This window comes from Cupressus sempervirens, chromosome 5, assembly GCF_028749045.1.
Source record: "Cupressus sempervirens isolate cs-2001-9-10 chromosome 5, ASM2874904v1, whole genome shotgun sequence".
In the NCBI taxonomy this organism is placed as follows: Eukaryota; Viridiplantae; Streptophyta; class Pinopsida; order Cupressales; family Cupressaceae; genus Cupressus; species Cupressus sempervirens.
In genome coordinates this window covers 1,009,043,141-1,009,067,861 of record NC_143122.1, presented here as the reverse complement: position 1 = coordinate 1,009,067,861, position 24,721 = coordinate 1,009,043,141, and the positions used below count along the sequence as shown (strand labels likewise).

Genomic DNA, 24,721 nt, shown 5'->3' with positions numbered 1-24,721 from the left:
GATATCTGCAAGTGTCCCATCCTCAGCTTCCTTTGTTGGCTCTTGTACTGGTTCCTCTCTGACAAAGGTAGGACGTGTGGGCTTGTTTGCTGTTCTAGAAAGAGTTCTATGAGCTCTAGGTGATCCCACTACACTCCTGTTATCCCCTTGTTCCTGATTTCGTCTGTCCTGTGGGTTCATGCGCTCAACCATGGTGGTGAGTGCTTGCAAAGCTTGAGCCATCCGCTCTTGTCCTATAATCATTGTTCTGAAAAAAAATCCCTTGTTTCTGAATCCTCATTCCTATTGTCTCTTGGTGGGCTACGCTGTTGCCCATCACCCATGTTGTTTGGCTGTCTATGCTAGGTGGGGAAAATGGGCCAGAAACAGCAACCAGAAAGGAGAAAGGCCATAAGCACGTTGTTAACGTAAGAAAGATTGATAAGTCACTCAATGAAGTGAGTAAGTTAGGTTTTTCAGGAGCTAGTACTTACAAGGAAAAGAATGTGCTAGATGTTGAAAATAAAGGAATTCCAAAAGAAAATGTTCTCAGACGTGTAGCCACTCATGAATTTGTCAGTACAGAACATGTAAAGGGCGTGGACATGGAAAATAAAAAAACAAATGGCATTAATGTTAATAAAAAAACAATGAAGCAAGAGAGCAAGGTAGTTTCAAAAGGAAAATTTAAGAAATCATTAATTGAAAAATTAGTTTTTATCAAAGGGCAGAAGAAGCAATCAAAAAACAATAGCAGGGAGGACATACATGGAAACATTGCGAATTGTACGAATGAACAATTTGTCCACAAGAAAGAAATCAGCATGGCTTTTTGCAAAGAGAATACGAAACAAGCAAAGAACAAATATTTTGCTAGAGAAATTTCAATTGGTATTGAGAGGGGAAAGAGAAGGGATGTTGCCAATGAACATGACCTGAAAAAAATAGAGCATGCATCTACTATCAAAGCTCACGATACTAAGTTGTTGTCAGAACAAGCTGCAACTCAGAATACAGCAACCGACACTTCTGGATTAGATGATTGGGTGTGTTGTGATGCATGTGGGAAATGGCGTGTATGCCCAATTGGACTAAAGATTCCCCTTCAACAAGACAATTGGCTTTGCGACATGATGTTTTGGCTGTAAGTCCTTTTGGTTTTCATTGATACTGGGTTAAATGCTAGTTTAAATATGTATATCTGTTCTTAGAGGGAGAAATTACTCTCTAATTGGAAATTGTGCATTTGTTTTCTCTTTAAGAAATAAAATCAATATAGCTTTGCATAAGTAGTCATGTGAAATTTGACTGCCTTATTTTGTTTTTTTGTCTAACCAGGCCTGGGATGAAGCACTGTAATGTCCCAGAAGAGGAAACAATAGAGGTGGTAGAGCGTCAAAATGCAATTTCACAACCACAGATACTTTCAGAAACAACTCAGGGAGAGGATCAACTTCCAACTTCTCTCTCAACAGCTATGCTTGATCCTAAATCATCAAACCAGATATGGCCAAGGTCTTTACAGTCAAGTATAAAGATTGCCAGTAATAAGAAAGGTTTAGTTCAGAGAAGTATGCCAAATGTTTCAGGCATTGTTAAGTTCTCAAATTCTTTTTCTGGGAAGGACTATTACTTACCTGTAAAAAATAGAATTGACCAATACAAGAGTTTTATGGAGCAAGAAGAAAGTGTTGTACATTTTTCACAGTGTAAAGATGGAGGGAAGTCAAATGGTGTAATCAAGCAGAGAAATAAAATTAAAGATACGGCGATACTAAAAGAGACATCTGGAGGTGAAGGTAATGTTCTTTTTAGCTCCTTTTCAAATGAACTATGTTGTCTTTATAGATTTAAAATATCTGTTGTTTATGAATGGTAATGGAACTAATATCAAGGTTTAAATATGCGAGGCACAATAAGCCAATGCATATTTCTTGACCAGTGCAGGATGCAACTAACTCTCATAATGCATCATATAGATTCTTTGCATTTGTCATTATTATATTTTGTTCTAGACATTGAAAGAAAATTCCCGAGACTATTATAAAAATTATAGATTGACATTTAAGACCTGCACAGGTAACTTCAAGAAGAAGTTAATAACGCTTTCAATGTTTTAATTGTTTCTTTCTTCTTTGAGGTTAGCCTGTTAACTCCATTACATAATTTCCTGTAACATTTTACTTTTGTATCAAATTTGAAGTCAATATGCATAGTGTTCTGGAATGAGGATGTCTGTGCTGAAATTTTTTTTTTAGTTGTAAATGGTTATGTTGCTTACTCAATCTTATTCCAATTAATTTAATGTTAACTTGAGACTATCTGAGACTATCTGAAACAGATATACACCTCAATTAAATCTAATAGCAAAGTTTGAGAAAGCAGAAGAAAACAGTTGCATAACCGTTATGAACAGTATTGTACCCTAGGATGAGATTTCCAATGATTGTATCTAACAGAAGAAATATTTGCATGTAGAACCCAAATTTGAAATAGAAAACAAGAACTTACAACAATAAGTGATTTGTCATACAAAGATGCATTGTACATTGGAAGCCAAGGGCAAAGGATAGCCTGTAATAGTCTTGTCCGATGAGGTGCATACACATTTATTTACTTAAAGAAGGCTAGTACAAATAAAAAGATTTATTAAATAAAAAGTGACTTTTACATTGTAGTGCTTGAATATTTGTGAATTTTTCATGTAAATTTTTAAGATAAAATTTGGAGGGGTTCTATACCTAGTCTCACCCAAGCAAACACAAAAATGGAGTGTCCCCTTTTGGGTTTTTCCTAAATCTTGCTCTGAAATCTTAAGTTCATTTAAAACAAGAAACTTATCCATAGTTAAGATTATACCTCTACCAATAAAATGTCATTATCAAGTCTGGTTTAGATCTTGCAATCATGTTATACAATGTTTAAAATATAATTTATAAGGCAAGTTATTTCTATAAGGGTTAGGGATCCGATAAACATAAGTGCATATATATCAATAATTATCTTAACCTATTTAGATAAATTGTGCCTGAGCTTTTAAATTTTGGAACCAAGCCATCAGTTGTTCCAACTCCCATAAATAATCATGGTAGGTTTTGGAGAGCAAATCCACAAAGAGTGCCTGGAAACTTATTCAACCAAATTAAGCCTAAGGGCATGCAACATCCAACTAAGAAAAATTATCCCTTGGTCTTGTTAAGGTTGTAGCTTTAGTCGGATTGATTCGATCAAGAGATACATTGTTGACGGTAAATCATCATTTAGACAAATATTCTTACACACACACACACACACACACACATGTTTATTTATATTTTTTTTAATATATTATTATTATCGAATGATGATTAACTATAGGGGCATGTCTCCTCTCATATTTTTAAGTCTTCAAATCTTCATTTGGAACACACCAATAACAGTTGCAGTGTTATTGCATTTGCAGAAAACGATCCATGTTACTCAACATGGTATCAAAGCCAGGTTGCAAATGTCAAAAAGGAGAGAATGAAACTGAAAAGAATACAGTAGCAACAAATGATACTTCAATGTGTAATAGAAAATCATAATCGAAAACAATATACCTATTGCAGAGGATAATATTTAAATTGCAGAAGAGAAACATATTGGATAACATATACTGTAGACATACATATTCGATATTATAAAATATGATGGCCATCATATAGTATGTATGACAACAGACCCGAAAACTATATGGAAATACAGGAGATTTCAACATTGTCAGGTCCCTTTGTGATGCACAAGTAGGAGAACAACACTATTACTAAAACCACAGGCGTCTAGGCCTCAACTTCTTCTCCCAATCTGGCCAGTATTGTTTTCGAGCCTTATCTGCCCCAATTGGGCTGGAACATGGACGAAAATTACATGAGCAAAATAATGCTGGATGTAGATGACATCTACTCCCTACTAGAATCCTTCTTCAACCATTGAAGTTTTTTTGTTAGAAGCAACATTGATTCACCATCAAACAGTCTAACCGTAGATCAGATTGACATTCAGCTGGCTTCAACATAGCTTGTTTTTGTTTATTATTTTATTTCATGGGAAATTTTCCTCATTATCTCCAGAGCTTTGAAGATATGAGATGAGCGCCTATCATTATCACTCAGACCTCATTGTCCATCTCTGATCTCGGTCAGTGTCTTCACATCAAGCTCTACAGACTTCAAAACTGAAGACCCTCCACCTCTATTTCTCAGCAGCCATGTTTTAAGCATGTCCCAAGTTGAGTTCCAATTGCAGAAGATTCCAATAGCACTGTTTTGGCTCTTCAATCACAACCAACATTGAAGCCCTTTAGAAAGCAGTGATCGAACAAAATAGAAAGACACACCACTCTAGAGCGGCCTACGTGGAAAAAGATTGTGTACTTGAAATGACAATCAAAGGGGCAGAAAACTACAAAATAAATGTATGCGGTTAGCAAAAAGGTTATTCACCAACAGCTAATACATAACTACAGATAAATGAAACAAGGTGGACCCACCGCTAAAAGGAGAACTAACACCCAATATGGAGGAGGACCCACTATTCGAGAGTTTATAGAAGTCAACGGTAATAGAGAGTATAACAGACCAATACCTGAAGGTGGTCTATGGAAGGTGTAAAATAGTCAAAGGCAATATAAGGTGAAAGAAAGTTATGTCAGCCACACTGGAGTAAGAAGAAAAGTACGGGGAAAGAGAAGGGACTTATTTTTCGGACACTTATCAGTAATCTTAGAAGACAAAATCCAAGTCAGCACTGGGTCTTAAATATATATGACATGACATAACTAGACCACTAAGAAAATGAATATGATCAGGTTGAATATTTAGTATGAAGATTTGTTTTATTTGGAGCTCACAAGATTAAATTTTGTCGTCAGGGCTTGGATTAGTTAACGGATTTTGTTAATAGAATGCAATTATGCGTAAAAAATAAAATTAAAGAAGGTTTGGAATCACAGGGGAGAACTACATATTCGAATATAACAAATGCTTTAAAATTGATATGCCTGGATATTATATCTCACAATAATATTCAACATCTGCAGAAATCATCATATATATAGAAATGGCATGTGGAATTGATAGTAGGGTTGGGTATGAGAATACATAGGGACACATCAGTGAACTTTGAATCAATGTCTCAGTAATCCAATCACCTCTCTGTATAGTGATGGCTCATTAGCTCTGGAAACATAATAGAACACATATGCCTACCAAACAACACATTATTAATATTAGTTGAGATAGAAGATCACATCAAATGGAGTGGGTGAATCATTGGTGAAAGAGGACTTCAAGAAAACTATCAAGACCTTGCTAAGCACAGATAAGGAACCAACAAGGGGTTAAAGCAAATTGATAGAAGCTACATAGAATAGTCTGGGAACTATATGTGTTTTTTCCACAGGAGTTAATGTTCAGAAATGCAATCTGATTTGGAGCTAGAAGGACCAAATTGAATTTTGGAAGAAAGACAAATACTCAAAAGAAAGATGTGGATTACATTCACAAGGATGATGTGTGGATGTGTAGGGTGCCATTAGCAGATTTCATTTTGCTCTTTATTTATCCATCTCTTTTATTTTTTAATAACATGATTGCACTAGTCCTTCAAGGCTGATAGGATTGGATAAAGATATGGAGATGAATAAAAGATTTAGGACACCATGATACAATCCTTATGTGGAGGAGATTGATGAGTTTGAAAAGTTTTCAGATGCATGCTTTCCCAGCACAAAGTTATAGGAGATAATGTTGCAAGCAGTAAGGAAAGTTGAAGCTGCATATTAAAGGGCTTATCATGAATGCAAATCTTGTAGTATATTCAAAGGATTTGATTTAACACAAACACATTTGGTATAATTACCATCACCATAAATTAACTCAAGATACGTAGATGAGATACAATAGTGAAGTGGATCTGATGGGTCAATGATATAAAAGTGAGAATTTTACATTGTGGGGGAGAATAATAATCAATGTTACATTTCCACTTGAACCATCTTTAGAAAGGAGGCATTCCATTCTCAAATCTCTATGGACCCTCATGTGTAGATAAGCATTCTTATCTTTTACATTTATCTACTCATTGTAGTCTCTCTCCTATTTGTAATCCTATACATATCATAAGAGTTATTTTCTTTGATCTTTTCCTTTATGTTTGAGAATGTTCTTGCAAGAAAAGATGGTTGGTACTTAACTTTAGCTACCAAATATTGTGCAAACTCAATCTTATGACAGTAGCTCGAAAGAAGCTGTGATCTAGAATTCATTAGTCATCTGATAATCAGGCTAGATAATTTGAGGCTCTAGAATTCATTTACATTAAGCGGGAGCTTCTTCAAAGACAACGCAAGAGCTTAGAAGATTGATACTCAGTGGGAATCTAGAAATACACGTGTTTGACTGCATGATTTTGATGGGCCTACTCTTGTACATCATGAGGAAGTAATGTCTTATCACCAGAAAGTTGGAAGATCGGTATCAAATTCAGAGAGACTTTGACAAACATCCTTGGGCAAAGAGAGCCCCTAAGGGAGAAACTACAAGACCTGACTTCCTAATATCATTGTTTAGAGGGAGAATTTTGAGGTACAATCCCTTGTGAATGATACCTTTTATATATATATATACACACACACATACATGCGCGCGCACACACACACACATATATATTTGAAGGGTTTCTATTGGTGACGATCTTATCAATAGCTTGACCTGTTATCATGACATACTACATTAAGTTGTTGTCCTGGAGTGTCGGTAATCATGATAACGAACGTATCACGATCAAACTACATTAACTTGTTGTCTTGGAGCGCTGGAAATCAAATAACTCATATCCTACTAGGATATGACATATTCTTTTGGTAGGCATCAAGGATTGATGCCAGTGCACATACCAAAAGAATATAAGTATGATGAATATCATATGATTGATATTTCTTGTTGAAACATACTTCAAATTACATTAAAAGATAACATCTAAGTTGATGGATATTTATTGATATCCTTAAATATGCCATTCCAAGAATATCATACTGAGATGATATCTCTTCATATACTTGAGAGCATAATGTGTTCTATAACAATCCTCCCTAGCTAAGAGGGAGTGTTAAGGTTGTAGCTTTAGTCAGATTGATTCGATCATGAGATACATTGTTGATGGTATATATATATATATATATATATATATATATTGTATATACATATATAAAATATTATTTATATTATTGTTAATATATTATTATTATCTAATGATGATTAACCATAGAGACATGTCTTCTCTCATATTTATAAGTCTTCAAATCTGCATTTGGAACACACCAATAACAAGGGCAGTGTTATTACATTTGCAGAAAATGATCCATGTTACTCAACAGGCCCACAAGTGGCAGGAATATCCACTAATATAATTCCATTACTTGGGCTTGCCCACTTAACTCAAAGTAAGCCGGGTCATTGAGGAAGATTTTTCAGCCCAATGAAGTCCAAGAGTGCACAACATCCAACTAAGACAACTGCCCTCATGGCCCACAAATGGCAGGAGTATCCATTAATGCAATTCCATCACTTGGGATTGCTTACTTAATTCGAGAGAACCAGTCTACCATATTCCCTAATATATTTCCTTTTGTTCCTGTATGATTTCTTATGGAGTAAAGAATAGATATATATTTTTTTTATTTATTAATTAAAGAAACATAATAAAGTTTATTATTGTCTTGGTAAGTGATATTTGAAGAGCATATATACATATATGATAATGTTGGTCCACATTGCATACACAACATACATATCAAACATATTCTCATGCCTGCCACGATATTTTATTATATCCAAATATGGCTTTATTCTGAATTGCAGATCTATTCACTCGATACTGACTTATCTTTTTCTTCCTTGATGCCCTCCTTCAATGCGGTCTTATACATTTTATATCTTTATTTCTCTACAAAGAAAGATGACCTTTGTTCATGCCAACCCTTAAGAATGGTCATGACCTTTCTTAATGATGCCTCTTCATAACCCAAACCGACCACTACCTTGTTTGTTCATAAATTGCTACTTCATATGCCTTAATTGCTCATACAAGAGCATCTAAGGTGAAAGAGCAGTGCTACATCACCCAAAAATAAATTGTTTAGTTGTAAATAAGGGCTATTTTTGAAGATATCGCCTGATCCCATGCTTAAATTCTGGTGAGAAATCAGCATTTAGGGTTGGGGAATTACCTTTCGTGCCAAAATAGTGTATATATATATATATATATATATATATATTATCAAACTATAAATGGAAGGAATAATTTAGTTAAAAAATCTGAACCTAAAAGATGAAATCTGGAAACAATATTAGAATTGCTGATTGCTATATTAAAATCAAGTTGAAACCCTGTACAGTTTTCAATTTTCATCCTATAGGTTGAAAAACATGATTCCTCCAAAATATCCTGTTGCAGATGTTAAAAGAAATTAAAAAAGTGTATGCATCTTCAAAACCTTCAATCCAGCTTGAAATTCTTTTGATTCCTCCAAAAAATCCTTTATTAATCAGTCAAACATGGTATTAAGTTTGACAAACTCAGAAATTTTCATTATTCTGTTGAGTATCACAATTTTTTACATTTTTATTGGAAACAGTCATCAAGTAATTTGTGTTGGCTGAGTTATCATAAAAATTTTAATTTCCATCATCAAAACACTGGCAAATCAGGTGGTTTTTGATTTCATAAATGGTATTCATGAACACTACGGCAGGCATTCATTTATGTCAATTACTATTCTGAATACAAATGTATTAAATTCATTAGTAGACAACATTCAATTTATTCAGAGCTACATGTTGGATGAAGGAACAATGAAACTAGAGAACAGGAGTGACATTTTGAAGTTGGAGCTTGATATCTATTGTTACAATTGAAGAGTAGAGCAGATTGTCCTTAGGTCCAAAGGTTGTTGCCTCTGCATGGAATGCCCCATTTGTAAAGATTATGTACTGATTGGTTATACTTAGATTAGAAGGGGTTGAAGATAATATGTATTACAGGAGAAATGTGACACTAGACATACCTTGGAAAGATATATTCTAGAGCCTCCACGGGTTAGGTGAGTTGGTTTGAGGTTGTGGACGATCCCCATGGTCTTGGTTTTGGCTCCCCTTCCCGTCATTACCCCTCCAAAGACACTTGGGGGAGGTTCTGGTTATTTTGTGGCCGAAGGGATTAGTCTCACTCCAAGCTCGCCCCGTAAAGGGAACCTGCAGGGCTTGGGACGCAGGGACACTCCCGAGACAAAAAAAGAAAGAAAGACATATTATAGAGGCAAAGGTTAATGATCAAGGGAGAATAGAGAATCAGACTAGCAAGTGATTGAATGGTCTTCTTGAGGGAAACACGGGCATGTGGAGCATGTTTAGTTGGGCTTGAATACAGGTCATAATTGCTACAGAGTACCATAGTTTCTACAACAGTGGAATTTGGGAACACTTCATTGTTTCCCTTGGCTTCCCCAAACCTGCTTAATAGGCTCAAATTGAAAAATATTAAATTGGAGATCTGTGTTTCTAAAGCTAGCCAGAGAAATTTTTCAATTAAGTGAAAGTGTTATTATTATGAGGTATTCAGACTTGAAGATTCTATTTAATCTAATGCTCTACCTGTAATTATAGAATTAGACTTTGTGTGTGTGTGTGTGTGTGTGTCTATATATATTGTCATTACAAAATATAGAAAAAATTGATCATGTATGTCAGTGCACATATAAAATATCAATGTAGGGATGGGCATGCTCTGAAGACTATAATTATACCTGCAATTTTGCCTTTCAATTATCATCCATGTAACTACTATGTTGTAGTGGTGTGTGACATGACATAGATGTTAGTAAATCACTGCTGAAGTAACTTGGCATATTTGACAGTCACAACTAACAAAAACTGTGAAATGCATATATCATTAGTTTGTTATAAAATCCTGGCGGTTGTTTGATCTAGCTAAAGTATTCAGTCTTTTCAATCAGAATGCTTCACAGGCACCTCTTATATGAATGTTTGCCTCTATTATCTTCAGATCTTCTTTGGCTTATAAATCATTTTATGCTTAAACCATGTTTGAATTTTAGTAGGTTAATTGCATAAATTATAACTTTGGTCCTTGCGCCACCTGGGTTATAGATTGTTCAAGTTAGATTTGTAGATGGAAGGTGTACACTTCTGCATGGCACATGTTGTTGCAAGTTACCGAATGTAATAATTGTTTTGAAAGCCAATCTTCAGACACCAAAAAAAATTCTTACAGATGGGACGTATATAGGGTGAAACTAACTTACTATGTCAATGTTTCTGCAAGAAATGATACTGTGTTATCATAATCTATTTTTACAGATAATTATGAGTTTGAAACTTTGATATGAATCTGCATTTATTGGCATGAAATAAAAATAATTGTTTTCCAACAGTTTTAGAATATAGATGGTTATTTTCATGTAGTGTTTTTCCTTTTGTAGATAGATCATTTAGTGATTAGTGAGTTTCTTGTCGTTGTTTTTGGATGTAATTGTTTCAGTTTTTGGTTGCCTCGTGACAGCCCATGAGCCTGAAGTAAATCGTGCACACACTTTAAATGTTAAGCGTAAGATGGATAGCGAATTAAAGGAGTGCAAGTCTGCAAAAAAAATGAAGGCGAAAAACCATCCAGGTAACAGCTGCATTTTCTCTGAATGCATCATCCAATAATTGTCATGTATTGGAAAATATTTTTCTAGTAGAAAAGATTACAGAACCTTTTTTCGTTATTCCATGGCAGTGCATGATGCCAAAGGGGTTGATTTTCTGCCTCTGAAATCAGAGAAAATAGGTAACAGATTCAAAATTGTAACAAATGCTGCATTAACCAAAGAAAATGGTGTAGAAAGTTTGAATGGAGAAAGTAAAGTTGAGGATCAACAGCAGGTAACCAAGAAAAGGAAAATCATGGAGCAGAAGAAAGGAAAGGCAACCCATCAAGGGGTGGTAGAAAAAAATTGCATGGTGGATTTTGAAATAGGGAAGGAGGAAGGCCAACCCAAGTGAAAAAGAGCAAAACCTTTAAAGATAGAATCTATTCAACCTCATGCAAGCAAAGGAAATAAAGATGAACAAGAGCAAAAAGTGAAAACTGTTTCATCAAATGTAGAATGCATTCTTCATGAGATAGCAGAATATAGCAACCAACAGTCAAAGGAGCATGGATTAATGCAGATGTTTTCTGATCATAATAAACCTTTGAAAAAGGAATCATCTTGTTGGCCTCCATTTGTATCTTCTACATCCAATTCATCTAAGCTTTCATGCTATACTAAATCTCTTCGCACTAGACCTGAAAGACAAGGATCTGCATTCGAGTGCTCTGTTTCATCATTGCCTGTTATGATTGTACAAGCTGAAAAACCTTCAATTTTTGAACACACTAATGCAAGAAATTGTGACTTGATAGATTTTTGTAATTCCAGGAAACCTATTCCAAAAGCAGGCATAACTGGCGATTCTCTAAGTGACTGTTCGGGGTTTATAATGGGTGCTAAAGACCTGTGTAAATCATCAGGAACAAGAGGGAAGCCCAGTTTGGATACATTATTTTTTAATGGCAACCAACTGGAAGGATCGTTGATTGATGCTTCTAGAGGTGAATCTTCTGTAGTTCGTAAACAATCAGACACATCTTGTAAGGGGACTTCAGGCTCCCAAGTAAACTCTTCAAAGTGGAAAGGATTTGTAGAAAGGGATGTTGAGGGAGCACTTGTAAGTACAAGTAGGGAACATAAGTCATATATGGAAAATGCAGCTTTAGAAGAAGGCAAGGATTTGGAACAAAAAGCAGATAGGATTAAGGTTTGTTTTTGTTTCATGTAAATTACCCATACACTTCATTCTTTGGATTTGACCAAAATTCGTTAGGATTTTTGTGTGATCTGTGATGTGTGAATTAAAGTCTTTTTGGTTGGTTAATTCTTTGTTATTGTATGATCCAGAGCAATGGAGGCGATGAACTTGAAGCTATTGGTTTCTATTTTCGTGCATCTTTAAAATTTCTACAAAGTGCTTCAATTTTAGAGCCGCCTTTGAGTTCTGATAGTGTGAGGCACTGGGGAAATAAATCTATGCCTTTGTTCACATACTCTCCTAGGCGTTCTGAGTAAGTTCCTTTTAGTGGCATTTAAATTTTAATGGTTGGAGTTGATCGAGCAAATTCACAGATTATATGCATTCTAAAATTGTAAATTTTAAAAAAATGGTTTGGGCTAATTGTTTAGTTAAATGGACAGAGCTTCTAAATAGAGAACCTTTAATATCTTATAAGTTGTCTCCAACTGTAGTAGGAACTGATTTGTTTCATCCCTTATTATAGATAGCATAATTTGTCTAGAAACATTTATAATAATTATGTATCCTAAGTTCCAAACACGTTTAAAAGACAAGAAACTCACAAACTTCAAGCACATAGTAGTATTTTTTGTGTTAAGATAAGCTAATATGTTGATAGGTCTATAATACTCTTGACCTTTGCTATCCTTGATGATTTATGCCATATGACATTTGAATTCCTTGAAGGTCTATTGCGGTTCATGGCACTTGGTGACTATTTTAGTATCTTTATTATTACCATAGTTTGAAGCTTGCTTTGAAGTCTTAAATTGTAGTTACCACAGTTTGTTCCTAAAATTTTCTCAAGTGACAGAAAATTGATTTAATATCTTTTGGTCACAAAATGCACTTTTTGTGTATGTGTCTGCAAGTTTCCCCATCAGAAAGAGGACTTGTAGCTCAGTGGTAGAGAACCCCAAATTGCGCATGGGAGGCCCTAGGTTCAGGTCCTTGCTGGTCCATGAAAAATAACATGGTTACAAAAAGCTCTGGTTACAAAAAGGACCGTTCACTTGGTTGTAGGGCAGCCTAACATGCACATGAGAAGTCCTAGGGTCAATTACTAGTTGGTCTTTGAAAAGTAACATGTTAGTCCCCTTTTTCTGTTAGCTATTATATATATGCGAGGTTACATAGTTTTAACAACAAAATGTGTTTTTCAGAGTGAATGGACCAGCTAAACCTAAAAGCTTAAAAATTTAAGGACATTAAAGCTTCTTTGTAATGGAAGATTGCTTCAATGAGGTTTTCAAACTTGAAGTTCAGACTATTTTTGTTTCTACAGTATGTTAAAGGTCACTGAGGGTTTATATTTAATTATTCACTTCCTAATTCTTGACTACATTGATTATAAAATATTCTCATTTGTTTTATAGGGATTGTGCTAAGGTGTATGAACGAAATGGAAAGTGGGCAGCTGCTGCTCTAGCCTACCAATGCACAGGATTCACATGTATGCATGTTGTGATGGCCAAGAATCTGTATTTAAGCAGACATAGACAAGAACTTAAATCAGTTGTTGTTATGCTTCCGACAGGTTAGTTTTTGTTTACACTTTTAAGAATTTAACATTGTATTCATTTGTAATTTTGTTGATTTAAATTTTTTTATTTGTAATTGCCATCGCTGAGAGGACCGCATTGGGGATTTCTATGCTATGGAAGGGTGAACGCTTATTTGTTCTAGACATACTCTGTTATTGTGTCAGACGTTATCCATATTCAATGTTCTGCAAGATAATGGAATTGACAGTCTAACCGTAAAACATGGAGGTACAGGTGAAGGAAAGCATTATCATCATAATATAATTTCAGTTGATATACATTTATCTATAGGTATCTACTAAGAACTTCGTACTATCTAGGTAGGGTTATTTAGAGTTTTATATAGATTTTTTCATTCAAAATATATTTGAAGAGTTCAATTTTTTAACACTTGTCTCCTGAAGCCCTTTTCTTAAGCTGTCCTCAACCTAGGTTTTGGTTAAAAATCATTGATCTATAGTATAATAAGTGATCATTTTAGAGGGTTTAGTTGTAAGCATCTTCCATTCTTACACACTTGCCATACATATCAACTAAGGAATTTCCAACAAAGACATTTGTGTCCACCCCGGTTACTATAATATAACCATGAAGACTCCTACCCATTTGCAGATCTTGATCGTTAGTCATTTCCTCGAGAAGAAAGCAAACATCAAAAAATAGAACTACATAAATGTTAAAATTAACAAAATTATGGAGTGCTATAGAAGTTCAGAAATGCAGATGTTTAAAAATAGAAAAAACTAGAAGTTCCAAAATAATGCCACTAAAAGAAAAGACGTTATATCAATATTTGTGTCATGCCCAACTAAGAGGACAAAAACACACACAAAATTTTTTTTGAATTAATAATAAACTAATAATTAAACATGCTCTAAGTTTGATATGATTGAGGTAGAAGTTTTAGTACAGGTTCTCTACATTACGTCTGAAGATTATAAACAAAGGGATGGTTATTAAAATTTAAGATTTGAAACTTTAGTTATCAGATTTATATCAATAAACTTATGTTATTACATTAACTTTTAATAATAAGAAACAATTATTTGAAATGACACTATCTTCCACTATTTAAAACTTTCTAACCGAAATTAAGTTTACTAATTACATTACGAAATTGGAAACTTTCCAAAATAAATATCCATTTTACTTAATTTAAAATGTTTTAATTAAAAAACAAATTTTAACAATTGCTAACCAAGTCTCGATTAAACTAACATGATTACTTATAATTAGGTAGTGAAACCTTACTCATCGGAAATAACTACTTACTAACTAGAACTACTAGATAATATTAACTAAATCCAATTTAATCTATATTTAATTATATAACAACTAACTAAACTAATTTAAAAGCTAAACTGAAATATATACATCTAAAAATTACAACTTTAAGCAATACAACTAACTTAACATAATGAAAAAACTATCTAATCCTTCTATCAATTTATGACTAACTTAGAACTTTAGCAAATTAGATTAACATCTCATAAACTAACACAAATCTAACCTAATCTAATTAGAACTATCCTAACCCCTTAACATTCTAACAAAAGTTTACAACATTAAATAAAACTCAAACTAAAATAAATAAATAAATAAGAACCTACTAACCTACACCTAACAAGTTAACCCTAACCTACTAACCCCTAACACTTATTGCTAACTTTCTATACTACCCTTTTATTTTTCCCTAAACCCTACTCTCCACCCTACACACCTCTCACCCAAGAAGGGCTTGGGCGAATCCCAAGCATACCCACGCAACCCGAGGGTCTGCAACACGTAGACCCAAGTGGACCTGACCCAAGTACATGGGACAGCAAGTCCACCAACCAAAAGCTCCCTAAGAAAGTGATTGGTGAGGAAGGTGGATGAAACACATAGTCTAATCTTTAAACACACCTTCACGCAACCCAAAACTGGCGCCCATAAAAGGGAAGCATGGCAGGTGACATCATCACATAGGATGACACTACTCCAACAACGCCTAGAACATAGGTACTCCCACTAATCGACCCTAAGGATATCTTCAGCATAAATGCTATGGTTGTTTTAAAATCTCTGCGCTTTCCAAAAAGGAAGTCGACCCCTGCACAAGTACAGGGTGACGTCACCTGAGATTGACATCCTCACCAATAAAAAAGGGTCATCATGACCCTCCTACGAGCTGGCTTCAAGCGGGTGGAGGACTTAATGCATAAAGATTATATGGTGAGAAAAGACTTTAGTAGCTTATATATATATATATATATATATATATATATATATATATATATATATATATATATATATTTATATTTAAGCATTGTTATTTTTTTTTTTTAAATTATTATTTCATTGAGGAATCTATTATTTTATTAGCCTGTAATAGAATCAACTAAATATGTGTTTGCCATAAAAATTCCAGAATTTTGTAGGTGGGTTATTTGATAATTTCTCTACTCTCTCTTGAAACTCAATGTATATTTTTCTTTTGCAATTATATTACCACAATAGGTGTATGCATTCTCCTATGAATTTCTAATTCGTTATTTCCATGAACCTCAAATGGCCAAGCATTTCAATAATACCATATTACATGAAATAACCATCTACGTATTCATTTAACTATCTAATAAGTTGATGGATCAACATAATAACTAAACTAGTCTTAAGGCATTTGAGACAATAAGAGAGATCAAAATGATAATGCTCCATTCTTTTTGAAAGGAGTATCCAAATACACAAAGTTATTTCTCTATCATGTTTTCAATTGTAGCTTGGATATCTGGACATAATTCTTCCTACATGCTCTTGCAAATTTATTTTCAACACGATCAACCATGAACTAAATCATTTCACACTTGATAAAGACATCATACATTTACATGGATTAGGAATATCTCTCACTATCGTCCATATGAATAGAGGCATCACCATACATCACAAATTTAATCATACATAATTTGAACATCATTGTTGCATCCTATCTCTGATACACATTCATATGACAACATAGAATACGAAAATTTTAAGAGAAGTAAATTTACTCAATCACTTATCTTATTATCAACCTGATTCAAGGCTCAACCGGGAAAGAATCAGGAAGAAAACTCGGCTTCGTTGCCATATATAATAAGGTTTAAAAAAAATACAATTTACAAAAGGATCTCAATCCCAATTTTCAATAATTTCATCAAATTTTCTTCATGATCCAAATCAAGGAGTTTGTAATGTCTTCTAAAACTCATTTCAAGAACCGTGGAGGAAACCAATAACTGATTGGGTGACAACCAAGCAGAACCAAAAGAACATCAAGCATGAATAGTCATACATGGTTTACACAATAAGATTCACAGTGAATCAAGGCTAGGGAGAGGTGGATTCTTCTAACTGGAGAAGTCAGGCACAACACCAATTCAGATGCCCAATCGGGGCCAATAACCAAGAACTTTCGTTCTTCCATTTAAACTTGCCATACTCATACCAGGTTTGTGCTGACGGGTAAGGGCCCATAACACCCTACCCTTTATCCCTCTTCTCATCCTGAGAAGAGACTCTACACAGGTTGGAGTCCAACTAAGCAGACCTCTCCCAAAATTGGTCACTTCTGCCCTCTCCTAGGGTGAGTAATACCAAAACACCCATGCAAGGAAACTCAAAATTGCAAACATAAACAAGAAAGGAAAACAACCAAAAGAAACAAAGTTTGCAAATCTTCCCAACATACCCACAACCATACAACAGTAAAACAACAACAAGGTAACAAGAACATGAAACAAAACACAAAAACTGAATAATGAAGATGGGAGTTTCCTACCTTCTCAAAGAGGTGATGGAAATGAACAAATTTGAGTAGAGTATCCCTCCTTCCTTCAAGCTTCAAGGAATCTTCTCTAAATGTAGAGATTGGGTAACCCCCACTAGACCAAGGAAGGCCTCTAAATAATCCTCCAACTCAACCACCCAAAAGGAGCAATAACTATTTCCACCCACTAGCCACACTAGAAACTCCTAACTCAACCTACACCTTGGTTAAACTCAAAAAGGAGGTGGGGTAAGACAACTCATGACAACCATTTGCAATTTTCGCACAAAGGCAAAAAAAGGACTTTTTGAGTGCCCTCAAAAGTCAAAGCTAGGGTCTTAGGGGTTGGAAAAGACCCCTAACCCATACCCATACCCTTAGGTTAGAATAAAAACATGTTTTAAAGCCTTAGGGAAAAGGTTAGAGTCAAATAAAAATCAAGAGATAAAATAGGTCTATCTAACAACTCTAACTTGCAATCTAGCCCTAAATCGAATTAGGGATGACTAACCCTCAATAAGAATCTAATAGAAAAAAAATTGACACTAACTTGAAACCAAAGGTTAAACAATTAACCCTAACCAGCATACCGAAGCACATAACATTTTACGAGTGTCAAGCGACACTGAAAGAACATAATTACGAACAATAGGGTTTCCAAATTTTAGCACATGGAGATCAGTTTTGTTCCTCCGTAGGGTTTCTCGGCTAAATATCTGCACACTCATTGCACACATCAGTAGTCCTGAAAATCACATGTATATAAACGTATATGTATCAAAAATTTTCATAAATTAAAACATGCATCAAATAAGAGTTTCTTCATCCTACATAATTCTTAACCATTGAAATATCTTGAATCAAATCTCAATTTTACTGATTTCGTCAACATACATATACATGATCATTAAATGACAATCATCAAATATATCTGGAAATAACATCACACAAAATGAAATAATAAAATATGTTCTAAGCATCAGATAATGTCTCGACATCTCGAGTCACGGATAACAAAAAAATAGTAGTAATGTATCACTATGCTACGATGGGTCGGGGCGAGGCTTCACAATTTGATAGCCATCATCATTGTGTAAGCTGTTAAGTTTCAAATATTAGCCGCTGTAAATATCTGCTTGATTTTTTGGATTTTGCCTGCGAGTTTAAGACCATCTGATAAACAGAATACAAAGAGCTCATTTATATTGCAATAAATACAATACTTTGACAGCAAATATAAAGGACATGCCTGAAATATTCACTTTTAAAATCAAGTTCAAATTGAAAGTGCAATATAAAGACAAAAGTGAAGATATCCAAATGGATAAGTCTGATCATAAACACAAATACAACATACCCATTTGCTGGGAATGAACATAAATGACTGCAGTAATAATAATCAGCATGTATAAGCTCCATCAACCCTAGGTTCTTCACTAAAATGCTTCAAATGGTATGGTTGGGTCTAGATCTATCAAACAACAACTATGATCTTTAGTAAATGCAGGTATTGGTTCCTTAAACCCCAATGGCTGCTCTAGAATCTTCATGTTGACCCTCAAGAAGTGATATGGCTGGGTGGAAACGGTTTGGCCAACAAGGAAGGAGTTACAACCAGAAAAATAGAAGTTTAATCCTTCTCAGTCTTCTGCGAAGTTCTTAGCGAATTTAATATCCAATAAGCTTTGCAAATCTAAAAACCTAAATTCCAATACTACCCAAATGTGACCTTAAAATAAAATCATGAGATTATACTCCATATCGTATCTTTCAACAAGATGAAGAATGTTGCATTCGTCAGAGACACCAAACAATGCTAGTACAAGTATTGAAAACCAAATAATAGATTGATGCAGATATGAGTATTTGCAAATAAAGATAGTGCACATAGAGAAACAATATTAGCACTTCAGATTTGCCAAATACAATAATAGATAAAATGCCGCTTTGATTCGCTAGATCCAAGCAAAACCATACAAACAGAATAGGGTGAGGGTTGAATCCCACTTAAGTCGGAAGAGCCAAGTAGAGAAGATCTTTCACTCTTGAAATGACGAACAACAAAGAAATCCCAACAAGAATTCGCTGTAGAGAAATAATAAACCAAATCGCATACCTACTACTACCTACATGTGCTTAAATACTTGTCGGGGAAACCTTTCTGAGGGTGTACAAAGATAGCTGACAGCCACACCTACCTACAGACACAATTAAATAAAAAATGGGTCCGAGATATACTAAATCAATCGGAAGCACAAATACAAATATTATTAACTTGTGCCCCATATTAATAAATTAAAGTAACCAATTAAAGGTCCTTTTGTTATATTATTTAAATTTTTGGGACCAGTTAATTAATTAATTAAATTAAATTATTACATTCAAATTTGGGGACATGACAATCCCTAAATGAGAGTCCTATTCCTTCTTTTGTAGCTTTTCCGCTGCTTTTTCAAGAAAAGGAAACACTTTTTGCTTTTTTGCTATCTTTTTGAGAATATTTCTCATGCTTCTTCACTATTTTTCTTGGAATAGCTTTTATTTTTCATTGTTTTAAAAAATAGCTTAATTTTTTCACTATTTTTCAGGAATATTTTGTTCGCTTTTATTTAATAAGAAGCACTTCCATTTCCAATCTCCCATTGTAGCAATAAATAATAAAGGCCCATTCATTAAAATAAATCATCTTCAATTTAATGTTTGGCCTCTATAGTCCCTTCATTAAGTAAATAAATAAAAATAACGATAAATTTAATATATAATATTTAATTTAACTCTATTATCATATAATTTATCATCATTTAGTGTAAAATCCCTGGCCTATATCAAAGTTGGGATGATCATCAAAATTGGACTTACCATCAATACTAAAAATAGCAAGTATGCCAACTCTGTTGGAGCTGATAACTAACTTACTAAAAATAGTAGGCATGAGAGAGTTAACCCAAAAGGCTGTAGAAAGAAATGTTATGCTCATTCAAATGTCCAAATATGACATCTCACCTGATACTGCTTCCAAGATTTCCTGATCCTAATCATTAGCGCTTGGGAATCGGCTAAATAACCTAATGATGCCACCATGCTGAACTAGCTTAGGAAGGGGACATTACAGCCACCTAGAAAATGCAAGTGGGAACTAGGATGGGAATGCCATTATTTAGAAGCATGATACTATGTCGTTCAAAGGTTAGGAATATTAATAATTATCAATCAATCGATAATAGTTCACTAGACAAACATCTTACTCCTGATCATTAGGTTAGTCGGTGATCATTTTAGAGCATTTAAACAATCATGTGTTTTGATGGTTACATCTAGTCATTCCATTGAGAACAAAGAAAATAATAAATATCAAAAAGTAAAACCAATTAAATGTTTAAATGAACAAAAAGTATGGAGTTCTATACAACCTAAAAAATTTAAAATTTAAAATAGAAAAAACTATAACTACTAATGAAAATTTCACTGAAAGCAAAGACATATTATATTGGTATTTGATAGTCATCATTATAATGCAAGCTGTTAAATTTTTAATAATAGCCACCTAGAAAAAGCTTATGAGAACCAGGATGAGAATGCCCTTATTCAAAAACATGATAAGGTGCCACTCAGTGATTGGCAATATTAGAATCAATCAATAAAACTTCAGTGGAAAAACATCTTAGTCCTTTTTATTGTTTCTCTCCTTACTAATACCTTGTTGGGAGCTGAGAATATTTTATACTAGAAAAATTTGTACAATTAAATGCAAAACGTAAAAGCAACCTCAAGTCCTATTGTATTTCTTTAGTGCTTTTAGCCCTTGCCAACAAAATATCGACAGTTAGGAAGATAACCAATTTGATTTATACATAAAAGAATAAGAAACTTCTGTAGGAAGCTCTTGATTTCTAAGAGAGATTTGAAGAAACTTCATCTGAAGTCTCTTGACTTCTGGAGACATATTACTGTGATACGGAGAAATTTCTTATGCTCCCATCCGTGTAACTCCCTCAGTTATGCCAACTGTTTAACTACCCAAGTTTCCCAACAACAAATTCTAACTAATTAATGAAGATACTGCGAAACTAGATTTTCAGTGAATTTTGTGGATTTTAGGCATCAAAATTCTTAATTTGTCCATTATATGGTTGAAATTCCAAAATTTTTGTATGACAATTCTAAGATTAGTCTTTTCTGTAATGGATAGTATGTGCAGACGGAGACACATCTAATGCCCAGGGTAGTTGTTGATTGTCATTGTAGTAAAATGTAGTAATGTATACTGAGTTGTGTGAACTTATTATGATTTATAATTAGCATATTTACTAGTATTTAAACTTTTTGTTTGTGCAGGTGAATCTCCTTGTTCATCAGTGTCTAATGTTGACAACTTGAATTGCCATGCATTAACAGTAGTGAATCAACAAAAACGAGTTGCATCTCTAAATGCGTCAGGAAATTATGTGATTGATACACAACACTGCCAACACTATAACCATTTGTTACAATTTGTAAGTTGAAAATTGCCTTGGGGCATTTGGTAGATGATACATGTTGTTCTAGAATATGAAATTGCATTGTGACATTGATCCATGTAATTTAGCTTTGTTTTATCCTCTGAACAATTTTTTGTACTTATTTCTCAGTTTCTATTAGTTAAAGCATGTAAGAGAATATTTTTATACTTGCAGGTTGATGATGCTAGTGCATCATTTGCAGCTTTTGCAAAAGCAGGTAGTGCTTTGGATGCTGCTAGTGATTCAAGTTATAGAGAACATGAAATATCTGTGGTGAAAAAGGCTATCAATCTGAAATTTCATAATCTTGATGGACTGCTCAGTCTTGTAATCCCTCTCATGGAATCTGCATCTTTATGTTGACATCTATTATGGCTTCAACAACAATTTTTGCAGAAATAAGGAGGTAATAAGGATTATGGAGCAATATGCATGCAATTATTTCTACCATTTACTTACATGAATAGGTTGTGTATGAGTTACGACTAGTGTAAATTATGTAAATTACTATGTTATCTTGCTTGAAGAATCAGAAATGTGCAAGTAGGCAGGATTTGAACTGTGAATGAAAAATGCATGTATCCTGAAGCTGTTTGTAAGAGATTTCATGTGATGTTCTTGATATAAAATATAAACATTACTTTTGAATTCCTTCCTGGATCTTCAGGTCAACTTCATATGAAGTGTTTTAGGAGTCTTATCGTTTATGGAATGTACTGCAAATTCTGAAATATTTTCAATCAATATACATTTGACTACTAATTTTCATTCTCTCCTCTAAGGGGAGTTTACATACTTTGAAAGACATCGATGGATTCAATTTGACTCATAATTCGTAGCTCTAGATTGTGACACTTTTTTTTTTTTATACAGGTGCAAACATGCCCGAGTTACCCAATAATTCATGGCTAGTTATTATTCCTTAGTCACTGGTGGTTGGATAAGGTGTATTTTTTGGCTCTTAAAAGCATTTAAATTTTTATATTATTCATGATTTGGTTAATAAATTGGGCATCGTTTTGCATTGCAGGTCTTGTTTTAATGTCTCTGTTCTGCAAGATTTCTTGCCAGTTTTATTTTAAGCCAATCTACAAATGCTAATACAGCTAACAGATTCACTTACAAATAAATGTGAATATTAGGACACCTGGCAATTGATATTTTTTGTAAAATAAAATTATTTAACTGTACTTCCGTGAGAGAACTCTGTAAGATCGGGATGGACATGAACAAGGTATCAGAGTTGTGCAAAAATGCAAGTTTATACAATTTGTAATTTTCTCAAGTGTAAAATACTAGATAATATGTATTGATGCAATTTTGGTGACTGACTATTTGTGAAGCTTTCCACAGAAACTTACATACAATAAAATAAAATTATAATATGAAGGAAAAAAACATTTTTGCAGTTTATTACCAGTTATCCATCATTTGTTTGTCTGGGAATATCTGTTCCCCAGTTGCACTTTTTCTTTTTGGTAACTTAGCAAACACATATTAAAAGAGCAAATTATCCATTGGGTTCCAATTGTGGAGTGATAGATTAAGCTTTACAAATTGCTACTTTGCAGAATAAAACTGTATCTTAATTAAATACCAGGTTTTCTTTTGGGGCCCTATCTTTGAAATTGTGAGGGTTTGTTTACAGGGTCCACATCTCATACATATCTTTGAAAGGACACTGCTTTAACTAGTGCCCTATCGTCAATGGATATTGCTGTAATTGCAATTCATCCTGAGTAGATCCTTCTTGCCACCTCCAACTTCACTTTTGGGCCTAGCAGTTACACAATCTCCAATCTATGCTCCAACTTGAATGCTTATTCTACCTGTTTTCTCCTCTGGCCAAGCATCTACTACAGCTCTCCTCCATCTCCCTTCCGCATCCATTTGGTGTGCTCTAGGTTAAAAACTTATACTTCAATGTACTCCAATAGTGCATCTACGTATTCCCCTCTCTCTTATATGCATTACTCAAGCATGCTTCACTGACATCATCTACAAGACTATTGCTCTTTATGAATTGATTAGGGATCCTCATTTTAGCATGCTTCCTAGTGCTAAGATGTTAGTTAGGGAGATATGAAGGTTTTTGAACTTTTATATCCAATGTGAGAACCAAACAGCTCTAGCAAAAACTGTAGAAATATCTAGATTATCACTTATATTGCTGACAATGTTAAGTTGCATTGCCCCTATGTTTTGCCGCGGGGGCATGTTGGTGTTTGGTTGAATGTAACCATTTGTATGAAAAGTTTGTAAACAATTGTCATGGAGGAAACCCGTAGGGCTTTACAAATTAGATAGATCCTAAAGTAGTAATCTTTCTATAACAAGGACCAATCATATTGTTTACAATTATCAAGGTGATCTTATTCAAAGAAGCTCAATTTTTCTTTGTTTAAAGACAAATTGTGATGTAGACTAGAACATGATTTTAGAAGGCTCGGCAAGCACCAACTGTGTTCGTTTCAATTATCAAGGCCAGTTTATTGAAAGGGGCTCATTTTTTCTTTGTTTAGAGACAACGGAGCAAGATGGATGGTGATTAGAAGCGGATTATTTGTTTTGAATTTGAACAAAATGTTTTGACAAAAAATATAAAGTATGATAGAGGAGGCATTAGGCTTTTAGAACCCCTTCATAGCTTTCATCCTCAAGTATTATATACTTAAAAATGCTATAGAGCTTTTGACCAATGTGGTACTGATCAATCCTCTTTCTTAGCCTTGGTTAACAAATGGGTGGACACAAAGGATAGCTTGAACTCTATCCTCAAGCTTTCATAGTGCCTTCCCTCTCCTCTCTCCTCAATTGACCTTGATAGGAATGTTGTGGATTTCTAACATTATTTTCCTTGCAAGGTTATAATCTCATTTAATATTTGCATATATCTTTGTTTCATGTGGTATTTAATAATGCTCATACACGTACATTTCTCGCATGATTACTTTAAACTTTGGTTACATGATTCTTTGCAGACCAATTGGAATT

At 34.1% G+C, this 24,721-nt stretch overlaps 1 pseudogene; it reads left to right on the top strand.

Moving 5' to 3' along the window:
• Positions 1-338: 338 nt before the first annotated feature.
• LOC149559353 (cysteine-tryptophan domain-containing zinc finger protein 3-like) lies at positions 339-22,090 on the top strand (annotated as a pseudogene).
• Positions 22,091-24,721: the final 2,631 nt, after the last annotated feature.